This window comes from Bombina bombina, chromosome 5, assembly GCF_027579735.1.
Source record: "Bombina bombina isolate aBomBom1 chromosome 5, aBomBom1.pri, whole genome shotgun sequence".
Taxonomy (NCBI): Eukaryota; Metazoa; Chordata; class Amphibia; order Anura; family Bombinatoridae; genus Bombina; species Bombina bombina.
Window position 1 is genome coordinate 82,057,772 of NC_069503.1, and position 22,255 is coordinate 82,080,026.

The following is a 22,255-nucleotide window of genomic DNA, read 5'->3' on the forward strand; positions in this document are numbered from 1 at the left end:
ATAAAGGGATAATACATGCTGCTTACTGACTGTGTGTATATGAGAGGTGTCCAGGGAATCACACACACATTTTATTTATTATATACACACACATATATATATATATATATATATGTATTTAAGACCAGAGAGTGCTGTCTTCTATCTTTTGCTATTATTACCCACATTCATGCACCCTGGCAAATCGTGATACTGTTCGTGAGAGTGCACTTGTCCTACTAACCTATATATATATATATATATATATATAAACATATACACAGACACACATATATATATATATATATATATCAGGGGCTCAACAATTCCACTTGCCAACTCGCCATTGGCGAGTGGAATTTAAGCAGTGGTGAGTAAGTTTCTATCCTTAGTCAGTCATAACCCCGGGCTGCTGCACTGTTGAGTGTTTAAAAAAAATAAAAAACTTCTCATTGGGTACTGTTTACTGTTATGTTAGTCACATGATATTTGCATCCAGTAAAAACCCTGCAGTAAGTCTGCACGTGGCTCTAGTAAAAGGTTTTGATGCAGGTTGTAAACATGCGACACTGACCCTCTGGATGCGGCGCTGGAACCAGCTCTCAGTCTCTACTCGTAACCAGTGTGTGTCTGTGCTCAGATGGTGCATCCAGCTGGGATACAGCAGGTGGTGGTGCAGGGTGGGTGCTCTAGCTTACTCACTCCGCAGGATTTAGATTTTACAACCGCGGACCGGAGCGATTCAAATTCACTGGTGTCTTCCTTGAGAGAGTGTCACTGCGCAATACTACTACTGGTTGCTTGGCTTTACCTTCACTCGCTAGTACAGAGGCTGTACACTGGGGAAATTAAATATTTTATTAATTAGCACATTGAGCAGTGCAGGTGTATAGAGCTACTGTTATTTCGCTGTACCCTTTGTACAAAACACTTTTCACATCCCCCGTGCAGCACAGCTTGATCTATTTCCTGAATTCCAGTTCTACCCTCACGCTGAGAGGGAAGGACCTAAACTGACTGACAGCTGTGTGCATAATCACACAGGAGTAGGTGAGGTTTTATTTCTCTCAACTTCTTTCAGAAAAACTAAAACATGCAGAACACTATTTAACCCCATGGCTACCAAGGAGGATAGCAGTGTATATTCCTGTAGAATGCACTGTAGCCCTTTTTGGCAGGCATGGGGTTAAATTATGCTCACAAGCTGTAAGGAGGTGAAGGGGTTGTGCAAGAGATGCTGCACTGTGTCACAAGCTGACAGTTTTTATATCTTTAGAACTAAGGGCTAGATTTATTAAAGCTGAGGTGTACAGGCGGCGCGTATATGCGCCCCTGTACACCTCAGCTCGCCTGTGGCGGGGCGAAAATACCCGCAGGTATTCGGCATTGCACACGAGCGCAATTTTGCGCTTGCGTGCAGTCCCGCCCCCTGCCCGCGCACAGCCAATCACGGCGCGGCAGGAGCTGTCAATCTCCTCGGTCTGACTAGACCGAGGAGATTGAATTTCGCCAGATTAGAGGTGGCGAAGAGGCTCAGGAAGCAGCGGTCTGGTGACCGCTGCTTGATAAATGACGGCGAGCAAGTTCTTGAGAGAACTTGCTGCCGTAAGGGCTTAATAAATCTAGCCCTAAGTCTGTGTAAGGCTATTGCTGCTTTTAGGCAAGGGTCTACTTAATCAGTATTATATGTGAACACAGGCAATGCAGATGTGTTAATGGTTTAGTTAACTAGTGCAGGGATATTTTCTTTTAAAAATAATTAATTTAGGGGAATGGCGATTTTGTTAAAAAACAAACGCACTTGCATTCGCTGAAAAGAAAAATAATAATAGTCCATGTTACTGCAATATGTGTGAGTTTAATATGTTTGTGTGTGATTGTAGAGAGAGAACAGAGAGAGAGAACAGAGAGAGAGAGAGAGAGAGAGAGAGAAAAGAGAAAAATGAGAGAGAAGTGAGAGAGAGAGAGAGAGAGAGAAGTGAGAAAAAACATAATTTATGTAAGAACTTACCTGATAAAATTCATTTCTTTCATATTAGCAAGAGTCCATGAGCTAGTGACGTATGGGATATACATTCCTACCAGGAGGGGCAAAGTTTCCCAAACCTCAAAATGCCTATAAATACACCCCTCACCACACCCACAAATCAGTTTAACGAATAGCCAAGAAGTGGGGTGATAAGAAAAAGTGCGAAAGCATAAAAAATAAGGAATTGGAATAATTGTGCTTTATACAAAAAAATCATAACCACCACAAAAAGGTGGGCCTCATGGACTCTTACTAATATGAAAGAAATGAATTTATCAGGTAAGTTCTTACATAAATTATGTTTCTTTCATGTGATTAGCAAGAGTCCATGAGCTAGTGACGTATGGGATAATGAATACCCAAGATGTGGATCTTCCACGCAAGAGTCACTAGAGAGGGAGGGATAAAATAAAGACAGCCAATTCCGCTGAAAAATAATCCACACCCAAAACAAAGTTTAAATCTTATAATGAAAAAAACTGAAATTATAAGCAGAAGAATCAAACTGAAACAGCTGCCTGAAGTACTTTTCTACCAAAAACTGCTTCAGAAGAAGAAAACACATCAAAAATGGTAGAATTTAGTAAAAGTAATGCAAAGAAGACAAGTTGCTGCTTTGCAAATCTGATCAACCGAAGCTTCATTCTTAAATGCCCAGGAAGTAGAAACTGACCTAGTCGAATGAGCTGTAATCCTTTGAGGCGGAGATCTACCCGACTCAACATAAGCATGATGAATCAAAGACTTTAACCTAGATGCCAAGGAAATGGCAGAAGCCTTCTGACCTTCCTAGAACCAGAAAAAATAACAAATAGACTAGAAGTCTTTCTGAAATCTTTAGTAGCTTCAACATAATATTTCAAAGCTCTAACTACATCCAACGAATGCAACGATCTTTCCTTAGAATTCTTAGGATTAGGACATAATGAAGGAACCACAATTTCTCTACTAATGTTGTTAGAATTCACAACCTTAGGAAAAAATTTAAATGAAGTTCGCAACAACCGCCTTATCCTGATGAAAAATCAGAAAAGGAGACTCACAAGAAAGAGCAGATAATTCAGTAACTCTTCTAGCAGAAGAGATGGCCAAAAAGAAACAAAACTTTCCAAGAAAGTAATTTAATATCCAGCGAATGCATAGGTTCAAACGGAGGAGCTTGAAGAGCCCCCAGAACCAAATCCAAACTCCAAGGAGGAGAAATTGACTTAATAACAGGTTTATACGAACCAAAGCCTGTACAAAAACAATGAATATCAGGAAGACTAGCAATCTTTCTGTGAAAAAGAACAGAAAGAGCAGAGATTTGTCCCTTCAATGAACTTGCAGACAATCCTTTATCCAAACCATCCTGAAGAAACTGTAAAATTCTAGGAATTCTAAAAGAATGCCAAGAAAAATGATGAGAAGAACACCAAGAAATGTAAGTCTTCCAGATTCGATAATATATCTTTCTACATACAGATTTACGAGCCTGTAACATAGTATTAATTACGGAGTCAGAGAAACCTCTATGACTGAGAATCAAGCGTTCAATCTCCATACCTTCAAATTTAAGGATTTGAGATCCTGATGGAAAAAAGGACCTTGCGATAGAAGGTCTGGTCTTAACGGAAGAGTCCACGGTTGGCAAGCAGCCATCCGGACAAGATCCGCATACCAAACCTGTGAGGCCATGCTGGAGCCACCAGCAGAACAAACGAACGCTCCTTTAGAATCTTGGAAATCACTCTTGGAAGAAGAACTAGAGGCGGAAAGATATAGGCAGGATGATACTTCCAAGGAAGTGACAATGCATCCACTGCTTCCGCTGAGGATCCCTGGATCTGGACAGATACCTGGGAAGCTTCTTGTTTAGATGAGAAGCCATCAGATCTATTTCTGGAAGTCCCCACATTTTGAACAATCTGAAGAAATCCTCTGGGTGAGAGAGACCATTCGCCGGATGTAACGTTTGGCGACTGAGATAATCCGCTTCCCAATTGTCTATACCTGATAAACCGCAGAAATTAGACAGGAGCTGGATTCCGCCCATACCAGTATTCGAGATACTTCTTTCATAGCCAGAGGACTGTGAGTCCTCCTTGAGATTGACATATGCCACCGTTGTGACATTGTCCGTCTGAAAACAAATGAACGACTCTCTCTTTAGAAGAGGCCACGACTGAAGAGCTCTGAAAATTGCACGGAGTCTCCAAAATGTTGATTGGTAATCTCGCCTCCTGAGATTCCCAAACCCCTTGTGCTGTCAGAGACCCCCAAACAGCTCCCCAACCTGTCAGACTTGCATCTGTTGAGATCACAGTCCAGGTCGGAAGAACAAAAGAAGCCCCCTGAACTAAACGATGGTGGTCTGTCCACCACGTCAGAGAGTGTCGTACAATCGGTTTTAAAGATATTAATTAAGATATCTTTGTATAATCCCTGCACCACTGGTTCAGCATACAGAGCTGAAGAGGTCGCATGTGAAAACGATCGCGTCCGATGCAGCAGTCATAAGACCTAGAATTTCCATGCATAAGGCTACCGAAGGGAATGATTGAGACTGAAGGTTTCGACAAGCTGAAACCAATTTCAGACGTCTCTTGTCCGTCAGAGACAGAGTCATGGACACTGAATCTATCTGGAAACCTAAAAAGGTTACCCTTGTCTGAGGAATCAACGAACTCTTTGGTAAATTGATCCTCCAACCATGTTCTTGAAGAAACGATACAAGTCGATTCGTATGAGATTCTGCTAAATGTGAAGACTGAGCAAGTACCAAGATATCGTCCAAATAAGGAAATACCACAATACCCTGTTCTCTGATTACAGATAGAAGGGCACCGAGAACCTTTGTAAAAATCCTTGGAGCTGTTGCTAGGCCAAATGGCAGAGCCACAAACTGGTAATGCTTGTCTAGGAAAGAGAATCTCAGAAACTGATAGTGATCTGGATGAATCGGAATATGCAGATATGCATCTTGTAAATCTATTGTGGACATATAATGCTCTTGCTGAACAAAAGGCAGAATAGTCCTTATAGTTACCATTTTGAATGTTGGTATCCTTACATAACGATTCAATATTTTTAAATCCAGAACTGGCCTGAAGGAATTCTCCTTCTTTGGTACAATGAAGAGATTTGAGTAAAACCCCATCCCCTGTTCCAGAACTGGAACTGGCATAATTACTCCAGCCAACTCTAGATCTGAAACACATTCAGAAATGCTTGAGCCTTCACTGGATTTATTGGGACACAGGAAAGAAAAATCTTTTTGCAGGAGGCCTTATCTTGAAGCCTATTCTGTACCCTGTGAAACAATGTTCTGGATCCAAAGATTGTGAATCGAATTGATCCAAATTTCTTTGAAAAATCGTAATCTGCCCCCTACCAGCTGGGCTGGAATGAGGGCCGCACCTTCATGTGGACTTGGGAGCTGGCTTTGGCTTTCTAAAAGGCTTGGATTTATTCCAGACTGAGATGGTTTCCAAACTGATACTGCTCCTGTAGGGGAAGGATCAGGCTTTTGTTCCTTATTGTGACGAAAGGAACGAAAACGATTAGCAGACCTAAATTTACCTTTAGATTTTTTATCCTGTGGTAAAAAAGTTCCTTTCCCCCAGTAACAGTTGAAATAATAGAATCCAACTGTGAACCAAACAATTTATTACCCTGGAAAGAAAGGGAAAGCAAAGTTGACTTAGAAGACATATCAGCATTCCAAGTTTTAAGCCATAAAGCTCTTCTAGCTAAAATAGCTAAAGACATATACCTGACATCAACCCTAATGATATCAAAGATGGCATCACAAATAAAGTTATTAGCATGTTGAAGAAGATTAACAATGCTATGAGTATTATGATCTGTTACTTGTTGTGCTAAAGCCTCCAACCAAAAAGTTGAAGCTGCAGCAACATCCGCCAAAGATATAGCAGGCCTAAGAAGATTACCTGAACATAAGTAAGCTTTTCTTAGAAAGGATTCAATTTTCCTATCTAAAGGATCCTGTAAAGGAAGTACTATCTGCCGTAGGAATAGTAGTACGTTTAGCAAGAGTAGAGATAGCCCCATCAACCTTAGGGATTTTGTCCCAAAACTCTAATCTGTCAGATGGCACAGGATATAATTGCTTAAACCGTTTAGAAGGAGTAAATGAATTACCCAAATTATTCCATTCCCTAGAAATTACTTCAGAAATAGCATCAGGGACGGGAAAAACCTCTGGAATAACTACAGGAGGTTTAAAAACAGTATTCAAACGTTTAGATTAGTATCAAGAGGACCAGATTCCTCTATTTCTAATGCAATTAAGACTTCTTTAAGCAAAGAACGAATAAATTCCATTTTAAATAAATATGAAGATTTATCAGTATCAACCTCTGAAACAGAATCCTCTGAACCAGAGGAATCATTATCAGAATCAGAATGATGATGTTCATTTAAAAATTCATCTGAAAAATGAGAAGTTTTAAAAGACCTTTTACGTTTACTAGAAGGAGGAATAACAGACATAGCCTTCTTAATAGATTTAGAAACAAAAATCTCTTATGTTAACAGGAACACCCCTGAATATTAGATGTTGATGGAACAGCAACAGGTAATGGAACATTACTAAAGGAAATATTATCTGCATTAACAAGTTTGTCATGACATTCATTACAAACAACAGCCGGAGGAACAGATACCACAAGTTTACAACAAATACACTTAACTTTGGTAGATCCAGCATTAGGCAGCAATTTTCCAGAAGTATCTTCTGATTCAGGGTCAATCGGAGACATCTTGCAATATGTAATAGAAAAAACAACATATAAAGCAAAATTGATTAAATTCCTTAAAAGGACAGTTTCAGGAATGGGAAAAAAATGCCAATGAACAAGCTTCTAGCAACCAGAAGCAAATAAACAATGAGACTTCAATAATGTGGAGACAATAATGACGCCCATATTTTTTAGCGCCAAAAAAGACGCCCACATTATTTGGCGCCTAAATGCTTTAAGCGCCAAAAATTACGCCACATCCGGTAACGCCGACATTTTTGGCGCAAAAACGTCAAAAAAATGACGCAACTTCCGGCGACAAGTATGACGCCGGAAATGACAAAGAAAATTTTTGCGCCATAAAAGTCAGCGCCAAGAATGACGCAATAAAATGAAGCATTTTCAGCCCCGCGAGCCTAACAGCCCACAGGAGAAGTCAAATTTTTAAGGGTAAGAAAAAATTGATTATTCAAATGCATTATCCCAAATAATGAAACTGACTGTCTGAAATAAGGAATGTTGAACATCCTGAATCAAGGCAAATAAATGTTTAAACACATATATTTAGAACTTTATAAAAAAAGTGCCCAACCATAGCTTAGAGTGTCACAAAAATAAGACTTACTTACCCCAGGACACTCATCTACATGTAGTAGAAAGCCAAACCAGTACTGAAACGAGAATCAGTAGAGGTAATGGTATATATAAGAGTATATCGTCGATCTGAAAAGGGAGGTAAGAGATGAATCTCTACGACCGATAACAGAGAAACCTATGAAATAGACCCCGTAGAAGGAGGATCATTAAATTCAAATAGGCAATACTCTCTTCACATCCCTCTGACATTCACTGCACACTGAGAGGAAAACCGGGCTCCAGCCTTGCTGCGAAAGCGCATATCAACGAAGAATCTAGCACAAACTTACTTCACCACCTCCATGGGAGGCAAAGTTTGTAAAACTGATTTGTGGGTGTGGTGAGGGGTGTATTATAGGCATTTTGAGGTTTGGGAAACTTTGCCCCTCCTGGTAGGAATGTTATATCCCATACGTCACTAGCTCATGGACTCTTGCTAATTACATGAAAGAAAAGAGAAAAGTGAGAGAGAGAGAAAAGAGAAAAGTGAGAGAGAGAAAAAAGGAGAGACGTGAGAGAGAGAAAAAAGAGAAAAGTGAGAGAGAGAAAAAAGAGAAAAGTGAGAGAGAGAGAAGTGAGAGAGAGAGAGAGAGAGAGAGAGAATTGAGAGAGAAAGAAGAGAGAGAGAGAAGTGAGAGAGAGAAGTGAGAGAGAGAGAAGTGAGAGAGAGAGAAGTGAGAGAGAGAAGTGTGTGTGAGAGAGAGAGATGTGTGTGTGTGTGAGAGAGAAGTGTGTGTGAGAGAGAAGTGAGAGAGAGAAAAGTGAGAGAAAAGTGAGAGAGAGCAGTGAGAGAGAAGAGAGAGAAGTGAGAGAGAGAAGAGAAAAGTGAGAGAGAAGTGAGAGAGAAGTAAGAGAGAGAGGTTAGAGAGAAGTGAGAGAGAAGTGAGAGAGAGAAGTGTGTGTGAGAGAGAGAGTGAGAGAGAGAGACGTGAGAGAGACGTGAGAGTGTGAGAGAGAGAGAGAGAGAGAGAGAATTTTCTGAAGGGGTGACTAAATATATTGATTGGTGTCTCTGCTCTTTCCTAACATCCCTATCATCGTATGTTAAGGATACAATAGAAGTTCTGAAAAAATTGGATGGTGTTGTTTTATTGCCAGGGACATTCCTTGGCCTCTAGTTATGAAGGCGTCTACTTACCTGCATTCGCCGGCCCTATACGCTCGCCTACCATCGCCACTGCGGACCTGAATATGTTCGCCAAAGTTATCAAAAAAGCTGTCAAGAAGCCGCACACCAAGTACGGAGCGATGAGCAGCGGACTGTTGTTAACTAACAGTCATCGATCTCACTGCTCATCGGCTTCTCCGCAGCTTTCTTGATAGCCTGTCACTAAGCACCCACACTAACTATACTGTTTTACCCCCTAAACCACCGCTCCCCGGAGCCCCCCGCACCTAAATAAAGTTATTACCCCCTAAACCGCCGCTCCGGAGCCCGCCGCAACTATAATAACATAATTTATGTAAGAACTTACCTGATAAATTCATTCTTTCATATTGGCAAGAGTCCATGAGCTAGTGACGTATGGGATATACAATCCTACCAGGAGGGGCAAAGTTTCCCAAACCTCAAAATGCCTATAAATACACCGCTCACCACACCCACAATTCAGTTTAACGAATAGCCAAGCAGTGGGGTGATAAAGAAAGGAGTAGAAAGCATCAACAAAATAAATTTGGAAATAATTGTGCTTTATACAAAAAATCATAACCACCATAAAAAGGGTGGGCCTCATGGACTCTTGCCAATATGAAAGAAATTAATTTATCAGGTAAGTTCTTACATAAATTATGTTTTCTTTCATGTAATTGGCAAGAGTCCATGAGCTAGTGAAGTATGGGATAGCAATACCCCAAGATCTGGATCTCCACTCAAGAGTCACTAGAGAGGGAGGGAATAAAATAAAAACCGCCATTTTCCGCTGAAAAGATTAATCCACAACCCCAAAAAAAATAGGTTTATTTTCATAAATGAAAGAAAAAAACTTAAATCAAAAGCAGAAGAATCAAACTGAAACAGCTGGCCTGAAGAACTTTTCTACCAAAAACTGCTTCCGAAGAAGCAAATACATCAAAACGGTAGAATTTAGTAAATGTATGCAAAGAAGACCAAGTTGCTGCTTTGCAAATCTGATCAACTGAAGCTTCATTCTTAAAAGCCACGAAGTGGAGACTGGTCTAGTAGAATGAGCTGTAATTCTCTGAGGCGGGGCCTGACCCGACTCCAAATAAGCTTGATGAATCAAAAGTTTCAACCAAGAAGCCAAGGAAATAGCAGAAGCCTTCTGACTTTTCCTAGGACCAGAAAATAAAACAAATAGACTGGAAGTCTTCCTGAAATCTTTAGTAGCTTCCACATAATATTTCAAAGCTCTTACCACATCCAAAGAATGCAAGGATCTTTCCAAAGAATTCTTAGGATTAAGACATAAGGAAGGGACAACAATTTCTCTATTAATGTTGTAAGAATTCACAACCTTAGGTAAAAATTTAAAAGAAGTCCGCAAAACTGCCTTATCCTGATGAAAAATCAAAAAAAGGAGACTCACAAGAAAGAGCAGATAGCTCAGAAACTCTTCTAGCAGAAGAGATGGCCAAAAGGAACAACACTTTCCAAGAAAGTAGTTTAATGTCCAAAGAATGCATAGGTTCAAATGAAGGAGCCTGTAAGGCTTCAGAACCAAAATTAAGACTCCAAGGAGGAGAAATGATTTAATGACAGGCTTAATACGAACTAAAGCCTGTACAAAACAGTGTATATCAGGAAGTATAGCAATCTTTCTGTGAAATAAAACAGAAAGAGCAGAGATTTGTCCTTTCAAGGAACTTGCAGACAAACCTTTATCCAAACCATCCTGAAGAAACTGTAAAATTCTAGGAATTCTAAAAGAATGCCAGGAGAATTTATGAGAAGAACACCATGAAATGTAAGTCTTCCAAACTCTATAATAAATCTTTCTAGAGACAGATTTAAGAGCTTGTAATATAATATGAATCACTGAGTCAGAGAAACCTCTATGACTTAGAACTAAGTGTTCAATTTCCATACCTTCAAATTTAATGATTTGAGATCCTGATGGAAAAACGGACCTTGAGATAGTAGGTCTGGCCGTAACGGAAGTGGCCAAGGCGGGCAACTGGACATCCGAACCAGATCTGCATACCAAAACCTGTGTGGCCATGCTGGAGCCACTAGCAGCACAAATGATTGTTCCATGATGATTTTGGAGATCACTCTTGGAAGGAGAACTAGAGCGGGAAAATGTAAGCAGGATGATAACACCAAGGAAGTGTCAGCGTATCCACTGCTTCCGCCTGTACATCCCTGGACCTGGACAGGTATCTGGGAAGTTTCTTGTTTAGATGAGAGGCCATGAGATCTATCTCTGGAAGACCCCACATCTGAACAATCTGAGAAAATACATCTGGATGAAGAGACCACTCTCCTGGATGTAAAGTCTGGCGGCTGAGATAATCCGCCTCCCAATTGTCTACACCTGGGATATGTACCGCAGAGATTAGACAGGAGCTGGATTCCGCCCAAGCAAGTATCCAAGATACTTCTTTCATAGCTTGGGGACTGTGAGTCCCACCCTGGTGATTGACATTTGCCACTGTTGTGATATTGTCTGTCTGAAAACAAATGAACGGTTCTCTCTTTAACAGAGGCCAAACTGAAGAGCTCTGAGAATTGCACGGAGTTCTAAAATATTTATTGGTAATCTCGCCTCTTGAGATTTCCAAACCCCTTGTGCTGTCAGAGATCCCCCAAACAGCTCCCAACCTGAAAGACTCGCATCTGTTGTGATCACAGTCCAGGTTGGCCGAACAAAAGAAGCCCTTGAACTAAACGATGGTGATCTATCCACCACGTCAGAGTGTCGTACATTGGGATTTAAGGATATTAATTGTGATATCTTTGTATAATCCCTGCACCATTGGTTCAGCATACAAAGCTGTAGAGGTCTCATGTGAAAACGAGCAAAGGGGATCGGGTCTGATGCTGCAGTCATGAGACCTAAAACTTCCATGCACATAGCCACTGAAGGGAATGACTGAGACTGAAGGTGCCGACAGGCTGCAACCAATATTAAATGTCTCCTTGTCTGTTAGAGACAGAGTCCATGGACACTGAATCTATCTGGAAGCCTAAAAAGGTGACCCTTGTCTGAGGAATTAAGAAACTTTTTGGTAAATTGATCCTCCAACCATGTTCTGAAGAAACAACACTAGTTGATTCATGTGAGATTCTGCAGTACGTAAAGGACTGAGCTCGTACCAAGATATCGTCCAAATAAGGAAACACTGCAATACCCTGTTCTCTTATTACAGAGAGTAGGGCACCCCAGAACCTTTGAAAAGATTCTTGAGCTGTTGCTAGGCCAAATGGAAGAGCAACAAATTGGTAATGCTTGTTTAGAAAAGAGAATCTCAGAAACTGATAATGTTCTGGATGAATCGGAATATGAAGGTATGCATCCTGCCAAGTCTATTGTGGACATATAATGTCCTCGCTGAACAAAAGGCAGAATAGTCCTTATAGTCACCATCTTGAAAGTTGGTACTCTTACATAACGATTCAAAATTTTCAGATCCAGAACTGGTCTGAATAAATTTTCCTTTTTGGGACAATGAATAGATTTGAATAAAACCCCAAACCTTGTTCCTGAAGAGGAACTGGCATGATTACCCCATAAGACTCCAGGTCTTAAACACACTTCAGGAAAGCCTGAGCTTTTACTGGATTTGCTGGGATACGTGAGAGAAAAAATCTTCTCACAGGAGGTCTTACTCTGAACCCTATTTGATACCCTGAGAGACAATGCTCTGAATCCATTGATTTTGGACAGATCTTATCCAAATATCCTTGAAAAACCTTAATCTGCCCCCTACCAGCTGAGCTGGAATGAGGGCGCACCTTCATGCGGACTTAGGGGCTGACTTTGGTTTCCTAAATGGCTTGGATTTATTCCAATTTGAGGAAGGCTTCAATTGGAAGCAGATTCCTTGGGGGGGAGGATTGAGTTTTTGTTCCTTATTAGGACGAAAGGAACGAAAATGGCTAGAAGCCTTAGATTTACCCTTAGGTTTTTTATCCTGAGGCAGAAAAACTCCCTTTCCCCCAGTGACAGTTGAAATAATAGAATCCAACTGAGAACCAAATAAATTATTACCTTGGAAAGAAAGAGATAGTAATCTAGATTTAGATGTCATATCAGCATTCAAGATTTAAGCCACAAAGCTCTTCTAGCTAATATAGCTAAAAGACATGGATCTAACATCAATTTTGATAATATCAAAAATAGCATCACAAATAAAATGATTAGCATATTGCAGTAAGCGGAACAATGCTAGATAAGTCAGAATCCAATTCCTGTTTCGTTAAATTTTCCAACCAGAAAGTTGATGCAGCCGCAACATCAGCCAAAGAAATTGCAGGTCTGAGAAGATGACCTGAATATAAATAGGCCTTCCTTAGATAAGATTCAAGCTTCCTATCTAAAGGATCCTTAAAGGAAGTACTATCTTCCATAGGAATAGTGGTTACGTTTAGCAAGAGTAGAAATAGCCCCCATCAACTTTGGGGATCTTTTCCCAAAACTCTATAGATTTTGCTGGTAAAAGGATACAATTTTTAAACCTTGAAGAAGGAATAAAAGCAGTACCTGCTTATTCCATTCCTTAGAAATCATACCAGAAATAGCCTCAGGAATAGGAAAACTCCTGGAGAAACCACAGGAGGTTAAAAACAGCATTTAACGTTTATTAGACTGAAAGTCAAGAGGACTGGTTACCTCAATATCCAAAGTAATTAACACTTCTTTTAATAAAGAACGCATATACTCTATTTTAAATAAATAAGTAGATTTGTCAGTGTCAATGTCTGAGGAAGGATCTTCTGTATCAGATAGATCCTCATCAGAAGAGGATAAATTATTATGTTGTTGGTCATTTGAAATTTCATCAACTAAATGAGAAGTTTTAAAAGAAGGTGGAAATGCAGACAAAGCCTTCAGGATAGAATCAGAAACAAATTCTTTAAAATTTACAGGTATATCATGCACATTAGAAGTTGAAGGAACTGCAACTGGCAAAGTACTATTACTGATGGATACACTATCTGCATATAAAAGTTTATCATGACAACTATTACAAATGACATTCGCAAAATAATTTCTACAATTTACAGCAAATGCACTTAGCTTTGGTAGAACCGATGTCAGGCAGCAATGTTCCAGCAGAAACTTCTGAGGCAGGATCAGATTGAGACATCTTGCAAAATGTAAGAGAAAAAACAACATATAAAGCAAAATTATCTATTTCCTTATATGACAGTTTCAGGAATGGGAAAAAATGCAAATAGCATAGCCCTCTGATAGAGAAAAAGGCAAGAGGCAAACATCAATGGGGTATTGAAATAATGAAAAAGTTTGGTGCCAAGTATGACGCACAACGTACTTTTTTGGCGCCAAAAATAACCGGAAATGACACACTTGCGTCACTAATGACGCAATCGTGTGAAAGGTCTCGGCGTCAAGTATGACGCCGGAAATTATGAAATTGCATCATAAACTTATTTTTTGCGCCAAAAATATTTTCGCACAAAAGAATGACGCAATAAAGTTTAGCATTTGACGCACCGCCGGGCCTAATACCGCCCGCAATTTGAAAGAAGTAGTCATTTGAAAAAAAGAATAAACCCCAGGTAAGAAAAAAATTCTTAAAAAAATTTTTATATTCCCCAAATATGAAACTGACAGTCTGCAGAAGGAAATACATGAACCTGACTCATGGCAAATATAAGTACAATACATATATTTAGAACTTTATATAAATGCATAAAGTGCCAAACCATAGCTGAGGTGTCTTAAGTAATAAAAAACATACTTACCCAAGGACACCCATCCACATATAGCAGATAGCCAAACCAGTACTAAAACAGTTATCAGTAGAGGTAATGGTAAATTGAGAGTATATCGTCGATCTGAAAAGGGAGGTAGGAGATGAATCTCTACGACCGATAACAGAGAACCTATGAAATAGACCCCCGTTAGGGAAATCATCGTATTCAATAAGTGATACTCCCTTCACGTCCTTCTGACATTCGCTGTACTCTGAGAGGAATCAGGCTTCAACAATGCTGAGAAGCGCATATTAACGTAGAAATCTTAGCACAAACTTACTTCACCACCTCCATAGGAGGCAAAATCAGCCAATCGGATTGAGCTCGCATTCTATTGGCTGTTCTGATCAGCCAATAGAATGCGAACTCAATCCGATTGGCTGATTGAATCAGACAATCAGATTTTTCCTACCTTAATTCCGATTGGCTGATAGAATCCTAATAGCCAATCGGAATTCGAGGGACGCCATCTTGGATGACGTCCCTTAAAGGAACCTTCATTCGTCGTTCAGTCGTCGGTTGAAGAGGATGGCTCCGCGTCAGCTCCTTGGAAGATGGCTCCGCTCCGGATGGATGAAGATTGAAGACGCCGCCTGGATGAAGACTTCTGCTGGATGGAGGACCTCTTCTGCGCCACTTGGATGAAGATTTCGGCCCGGTTGGGTGATGACGGCTCAAGGTAGGGTGATCTTCAGGGGGTTAGTGTTAGGTTTTTTTAAGGGGGTTTGGGTGGGTTAGAGTAGGGGTATGTGGGTGGTGGGTTTTAATGTTGGGGGGGTTGTATTTTTTTTACAGGTAAAAGAGCTGATTACTTTGGGGCAATGCCCCGCAAAAAGCCCTTTTAAGGGCTGGTAAAAGAGCTGGTTACTTTGTAATTTAGAATAGGGTAGGGCATTTTTTTATTTTGGGGGGCTTTATTATTTTATTAGGGGGCTTAGATTAGGTGTAATTAGTTTAAACTTCTTGTAATTCTTTTTTATTTTCTGTAATTTAGTGTTTGTTTGTTTTTGTACTATAGTTTAGTTTATTTAATTTAATTTAATTTTAGGTAATTGTAGTTAATTTATTTATTGATAGTGTAGTGTTAGGTTTAATTGTAACTTAGGTTAGGATTTATTTTACAGGTAATTTTGTAGGTATTTTAGCTAGGTAGTTATTAAATAGTTAATAACTATTTAATAACTATTGTACCTAGTTAAAATAAATACAAAGTTGCCTGTAAAATAAAAATAAATCCTAAAATAGCTACAATATAATTATTAGTTATATTGTAGCTATCTTAGGGTTTATTGTACAGGTAAGTATTTAGTTTTAAATAGGATTAATTTAGTTAATACGAGTAATATTATTTAGATTTATTAAAATAATATTTAAGTTAGGGGGGTTAGGGTTAGTGTTAGACTTAGGTTTAGGGGTTAATAATTTTAATATAGGTGGCGGCGGTATAGGGGGGGCAAGATAGGGGTTAATAACTTTAATATAGGTGTCAGCAGGGTCCGGGAGCGGCGGTTTAGGGGTTAACATGTTTATTATAGTTGCGGCGGGGTCCGGGAGCGGCGGTTTAGGGGGTAATAAGTTTATTTAGTTTACATCTGTAGTGACGTAACCATCGATCTGTGTCGGACTGAGTCCGGCGGATCGTAGGTTACGTCACTATATTCTACTTTTGCCGGGCAGTAGGGCTTGATAACTATGGCGAATCAGCCTCGCCACAAGTACGCTGCAGAATTCCAGCGTATTTGCGGTTGACAGCTTGATAACTAGAGGCCCTTGTGTCAATTGACGTAGAGGGATTATATTCGTCCATCCCCCATGAGAAAGGATTACTGGCAATGAAAGAATACCTTACCCAAAGGGGAGTAGATTTGATCAACACACTGGCCTGGTGATTAAACTGTTGGAATTTGTGTTAAACAGAAATTATTTAAAATTTGATGGCAAGTTCTACAGACAACTAATGGGTACAGCTATGGGGGCCTGTTGTGCCCCACCTATGCATGCTTATATCTAGGTAGATGAGAGACACAAACCATTTCAGATGTGGAAGATGAATTGAGTCCATTGCACTGTGGATTTGTTTTATTGACGATGTGCTGATACTATGGGAAGGGACTCCTGAAAGTCTCTCCAAATTCATGGCACTTCTAATAATTGGAACCTTAAATTTACCTATGAATGGAGCTATGACTCCCTGTCCTTTCTTGATTTAAAAATTACTAGGATAGGTAAAAATTCTATGCACAGAAACATATAGTAAGGACACATCAGCAAATACACTATAAATGACCAACAGTCATCACCCTAGACATCAAACTAATGCTATATCAATAGGGCAATTCCTGTGACCAAAAAAGGAACTGCTCGTCTGAAACTAGTTGTAAGATTTTTTCAGATGATCTAAAAATGAGATTTAAATCAAGAGGGTATTCACAGAAGGTCATTAACTATGGCTATAAAAGGGCGAGAGATACACCCAGACAAATGTTGCTTACCAACAAAAAGAGCAAAAGTTTCAACTCAGAGGTTAGGTTTATAACCACCTGGGATGAAGTGAGTTCACTACTCACTAAACATTGGAACATTCTCACTACTAATCATGAACTTCAAAAAAATTATGGGAACATCCCCACTTATGACTGCTAGACGAGCCCCCTCCCTAAAGGACAAACTGGTTCATAGCCATTATAAAGTACAAGCAGATGGCTGGGTAAACAAAAAAAAAAGAGTGGATGTTATGCATGTGAATAGATGTAAAATGTGCAAACATCTTCTTAGAGGTAGATATGCTTCAGACTCAGCAGGACAGATCACCTGTAGGAGTGAGGGGGTGATCTATATGGGAGCTTGTTCGTGCACTCGCCTCTATGTAGGAAAGTAAGTTTAGGGAAGGTATGAAAAAACATAGAAGTGACATACTCAATGAGAAAATGAAAGATAGTTGTGTGGCACGTCACTTTTAAGAGTGTCATGACAGCAGTGTTGAGGGACTTAGATTCATGGGCTTAGAATTGATTGATATCTCTGAGAGAGGGGGAGAGTGGGAGACTGGGACAACCTACTCCTTAGGTAAGAGTGCAAATGGATCTATAATATGAATTCATTACAACCAGAGGGGTTAAATGAAGAGCTTAATTATGCTCCCTTTTTGTTTTAATGATAGCAAGATCCCCGTTTTATATCTGCTAGCTTTAAAATTATAAGCCTTATATTTGATGCAGGTAATAAACACATAGATAAAGTAAGCTTGCTCCTATGTTTTGATAATAAAGTTTGATTTGCATAAGTTTGTTACTTGCCTATTTCGGTATTGTATATATGCAGAATTCCACTGTTAAAATTATAAGCCTTATATTTGATGCACGTAATAAATACATAGATAAAGTAAGCATGCTCAAAAATATTGATAAGAAATTTTGACTTGCAAAAACATAATTTATGCTTACCTGATAAATTCCTTTCTTCTGTAGTGTGATCAGTCCACGGGTCATCATTACTTCTGGGATATTAACTGCTCCCCTACAGGAAGTGCAAGAGGATTCACCCAGCAGAGCTGCATATAGCTCCTCCCCTCTACGTCACTCCCAGTCATTCGACCAAGGACCAACGAGAAAGGAAAAGCCAAGGGTGAAGTGGTGACTGGAGTATAAATTAAAAAATATTTACCTGCCTTAAAAACAGGGCGGGCCGTGGACTGATCACACTACAGAAGAAAGGGAATTTATCAGGTCAGCATAAATTATGTTTTCTTCTGTAAGTGTGATCAAGTCACGGGGTCATCAGTTACTTCTGGGATACCAATACCAAAGCAAAAGTACACTGATGACGGGAGGGATAGGCAAGACTCTTTATACAGAAGGAACCCACTGCCTCTGAAGAACCTTTCTCCCAAAAATAGCCTCCGATGAAGCAAAGTGTCCAAATTTGTAAAATTTGAAAAAGTATGAGCGAAGACCAAGTTGCGCCTTGCAAATCTGTTCACAAGACGGCCCCATTCTTGAAGGCCCAAGTGGAAGGCCACAGCTCTAGTAGGAATGAGCTGTAATTCTTTCAGGGGGCTGCTGTCCAGCAGTCTCATAAGCTAAACGGAATTATGCTACGAAGCCAAAAAGAAAGAGAGGTAAGCGAAGCTTTTTGACCTTCCTCTGCCAGAGTAAATGACAAACAAGAGAGAGCTTTGTCGGAATTCCTTAGTTGGCCTGCAAGTAAATTTTAGAGCCGGACTACATCCAGGTTGTGCAGTAGACGTTCCTTCTTTGAAGAAGGATTTTGGGCATAAAAGAAGGGAACAACAATCTCTTGATTGATATTCCTGTTAGTAACTACTTAGGTAAGAACCCAGGTTTAGTACGCAGGACTACCTTTATCCGAATGGAAAAATCAAATAAGGAGAATCACAATGTAGAGCTGATAATTCAGAGACCCTTCGAGCCGAGAAATAGCCATTAAAAATAGAACTTTCCAAGGATAACAACTTTATATCAATGGAATGGAAGGGGTTCAAACGGAACGGCCCTGGTAAAACATTAAGAACAAGGTTTAAACTCCATGTGAGCAACAGTTTTATAAACACAGGCTTAATCTGGCCCAAAGCCTGACAAAAAGCCTGGACGTCAGGAACCTTCTGGACAGACGTTTGGGTAACAGAATGGACAGAGCTGAGATCTGTCCCTTTAATGAACTAGCAGAAAAACCCTTTTTCTAAACCTTCTTGTAAGAAAAGACAATATCCTAGGAATTCCTAACCTTACTCAAGAGTAACCTTTGGATTCACACCAATCTAGGTATTTTACGCCACTATCTATGTAAAATCTTTCTGGTAACAGGTTTCCTAGTCTGTATTAAGGTACTAATAACTGACTCAGAAAACCCACGTCTTGATAAAATTAAGCGTTCAATTTCCAAGCAGTCAGCTTCAGAGAAGTTAGATTTTGATGTTTGAAGGGACCCTGTATCAGAAGGTCCTGTTTCAGAGGTAGAGACCAAGGCGGACAGGATGACATGTCCACCAGGTCTGCATACCAAGTCCTGCGTGGCCACGCAGGTGCTATTAGAATCACTGATGCTCTCTCTTGTTTGATTCTGGCTATCAATCGAGGAAGCAACGGGAAGGGTGGAAACACGTAAGCCATCCTGAAGTCCCAAGGTGCTGTCAGAGCATCTATCAGGACTGCTCCTGGATCCCTGGATCTGGACCCGTAACGAGGAAGCTTGGCGTTCTGTCGAGACGCCATGAGATCTATCTCTGGTTTGCCCCAACGTCGAAGTATTTGGGCAAAGACCTCCGGATGAAGTTCCCACTCCCCCGGATGAAAAGTCTGACGACTTAAGAAATCCGCCTCCCAGTTCTCCACTCCCGGGATGTGGATTGCTGACAGGTGGTAAGAGTGAGACTCTGCCCAGCGAATTATCTTTGATACTTCCATCATAGCTAGGGAGCTTCTTGTCCCTCCCTGATGGTTGATGTAAGCTACAGTCGTGATGTTGTCCGACTGAAACCTGATGAACCCCGAGTTGTCAACTGGGGCCAAGCCAGGAGGGCATTGAGAACTGCTCTCAATTCCAGAATGTTTATTGGCAGGAAACTCTCCTCCTGACTCCATAGTCCCTGAGCCTTCAGGGAATTCCAGACGGCACCCCAACCTAGAAGGCTGGCGTCTGTTGTTACAATTGTCCAGTCTGGTCTGCTGAATGGCATCCCCCTGGACAGGTGTGGCCGAGAAAGCCACCAAGAGAAAGAGAATTTCTGGTCTCTTGATCCGAGATTCAGAGAAGGGGATAAGTCTGAGTAATCCCCATTCCACTGACCCTAGCATGCACAGTTTGCAGTTGGTCTGAGGTGTAAGCGTGCAAAGGGTATCTAGTCCATTGCCGCTACCATTAAGCCGATTACCTCCATACATTGAGCTCTGACGGGTGTTCAATGGAATGAAGAGTGCGGCAAGGCACTTATTGAAGTCGTTGATACGCCTGTCCTCGGTCAGGTAAATCTTCATTTCTACAGAATCTATAAGAGTCCCCAGGAAGGAACTCTTGTGAGTGGAACGAGTGAACTTTCTTTTCGTTCACCTTTCCATCCATGTGACCCTTAGAAATGCCAGCACTAACTCTGTATGAGATTTGGCAGTTGAAAGCTAGAAGCTTGTATCAGAATGTCGTCTAGGTATGGGAGCTACCGACATTCCCCCGCGGTCTTTAGTACCGCCAGAAGAGCACCCAGGAATCTTTGTGAAGATTCTTGCGCTGTAGCCAATCGAATGGAAGAGCCACAAACTGGTAAATGCCTGTCTAGGAAGGCAAACCTAGGTACCGGTAATGATCTTTGTGAATCGGTATGTGCAGGTAAGCATCTTTTAAATCTACAGTGGTCAGTACTGACCCTCTTGGATCATAGGTAAAAATTGTCCGAATAGTTCCCATCTTGAACGATGGAACTCTTAGGAATTTGGTTTAGATCTTTAAGTCCAGATGGTCTGAAAGTTCCCTCTTTTTTGGAACCACAAACAGATTTGAGTAAAAACCCCTGTCCCTGGTTCCGATCGTCGGAACTGGATGATTACTCCCATTAACAAGAGCTCTTGTACCGCAGCGTAGGAAAAGCCTCTTTCTTTGTCTGGATTGTTGACAAATCTTGACAGATGAAATCCTCTCTTCGGAGAGAGTATTGAAAGTCCGAAGGTATCCCTGAGATATTATCTCTAGCGGCCCAGGGATCCTGGGACATCTCTTGCCCAAGCCTGGGCGAAGAGAGAAAGTCTGCCCCCCACTAGATCCGGCTCCCGGATCGGGCGGCCCTCAATTCATGCCTGTTTTAGGGGGCTGCAGCAGGTTTCCTAGTCTGCTTGCCTTGTTCCAGGACTGGTTAGGTTTCCAGCCTTGTCTGTAGCGAGCAACAGCTCCTTCCTGTTTTGGTGCAGAGGAAGTTGATGCTGCTCCTGCTTTGAAATTACGAAAGGAACGAAAACTAGACTGTCTAGTCTTGGTTTTGGCTTTGTCCTGAGGCAGGGCATGGCCTTTACCTCCTGTAATGTCAGCGATAATCTCTTTCAACCCGGGCCCGAATAAGGTCTGCCCTTTGAAAGGTATATTAAGCAATTTAGACTTAGAAGTAACATCAGCTGACCAGGATTTTAGCCACAGCGCCCTGCGTGCCTGAATGGCGAATCCTGAATTCTTCGCCGTAAGTTTAGTAAGATGTACTACGGCCTCCGAAATGAATGAATTAGCTAGTTTAAGGACTCTAAGCCTGTCCGTAATGTCGTCCAGAGTAGCTGAACCAATGTTCTCTTCCAGAGACTCAATCCAGAATGCCGCTGCAGCCGTGATCGGCGCAATGCATGCAAGGGGTTGCAATATAAAAACCTTGTTGAAAACAAACATTTTCTAGGTACCCTCTATCTTTTTATTCCATTGGATCTGGAAAAAGCACCACTATCCTTCCACCGGGATAGTGGTACGCTTAGCTAAAGAGAAAACATGCTCCCATCCACCTTAGGGACCGTTAGTTTACCATAAGTCCGTTGTGGTGGCGTCTATTGGGAAACAATTTTCTAAATATCGGAGGGGGGTGAGAACAGGCACACCGGGTCTATCCCCACTCCTTAGTAACTATTTTCAGTAAGTCTCTTAGGTATAGGAAAATCCCCTTCAGTAACTCGCGGTACTCTCACCTATGCAAAATATTTATCCAACCTACACATTTTCTCTGGTATTGCAACTGTGTTACAATCATCAGAGCCGCTAACACCTCCCCTAGTAATACACCGGAGGTTTTCCATTTAAATTTAAAATTTTGAAATATCTGAATCCAGTCTGTTTGGATCAGAACCGTCACCCACAGAATGAAGTTCTCCGTCCTCATGTTCTGCCACCTGTGACGCAGTGTCTGACATGCCCTAATATTATCAGCGCACTCTGTTCTCACCCCAGAGTGATCACGCTTACCTCTTAGTTCTGGTAATTTAGCCA

The 22,255-nt window shown here is 40.8% G+C and overlaps 1 protein-coding gene across 1 annotated transcript in view; it reads right to left on the reverse strand.

The window, feature by feature from the left end:
- LOC128661335 (uncharacterized) overlaps positions 1-22,255 on the reverse strand; it is a 183,204-nt gene that overhangs the window by 89,914 nt on the left and 71,035 nt on the right. The gene's annotated exons all lie outside the window — the stretch shown is intronic.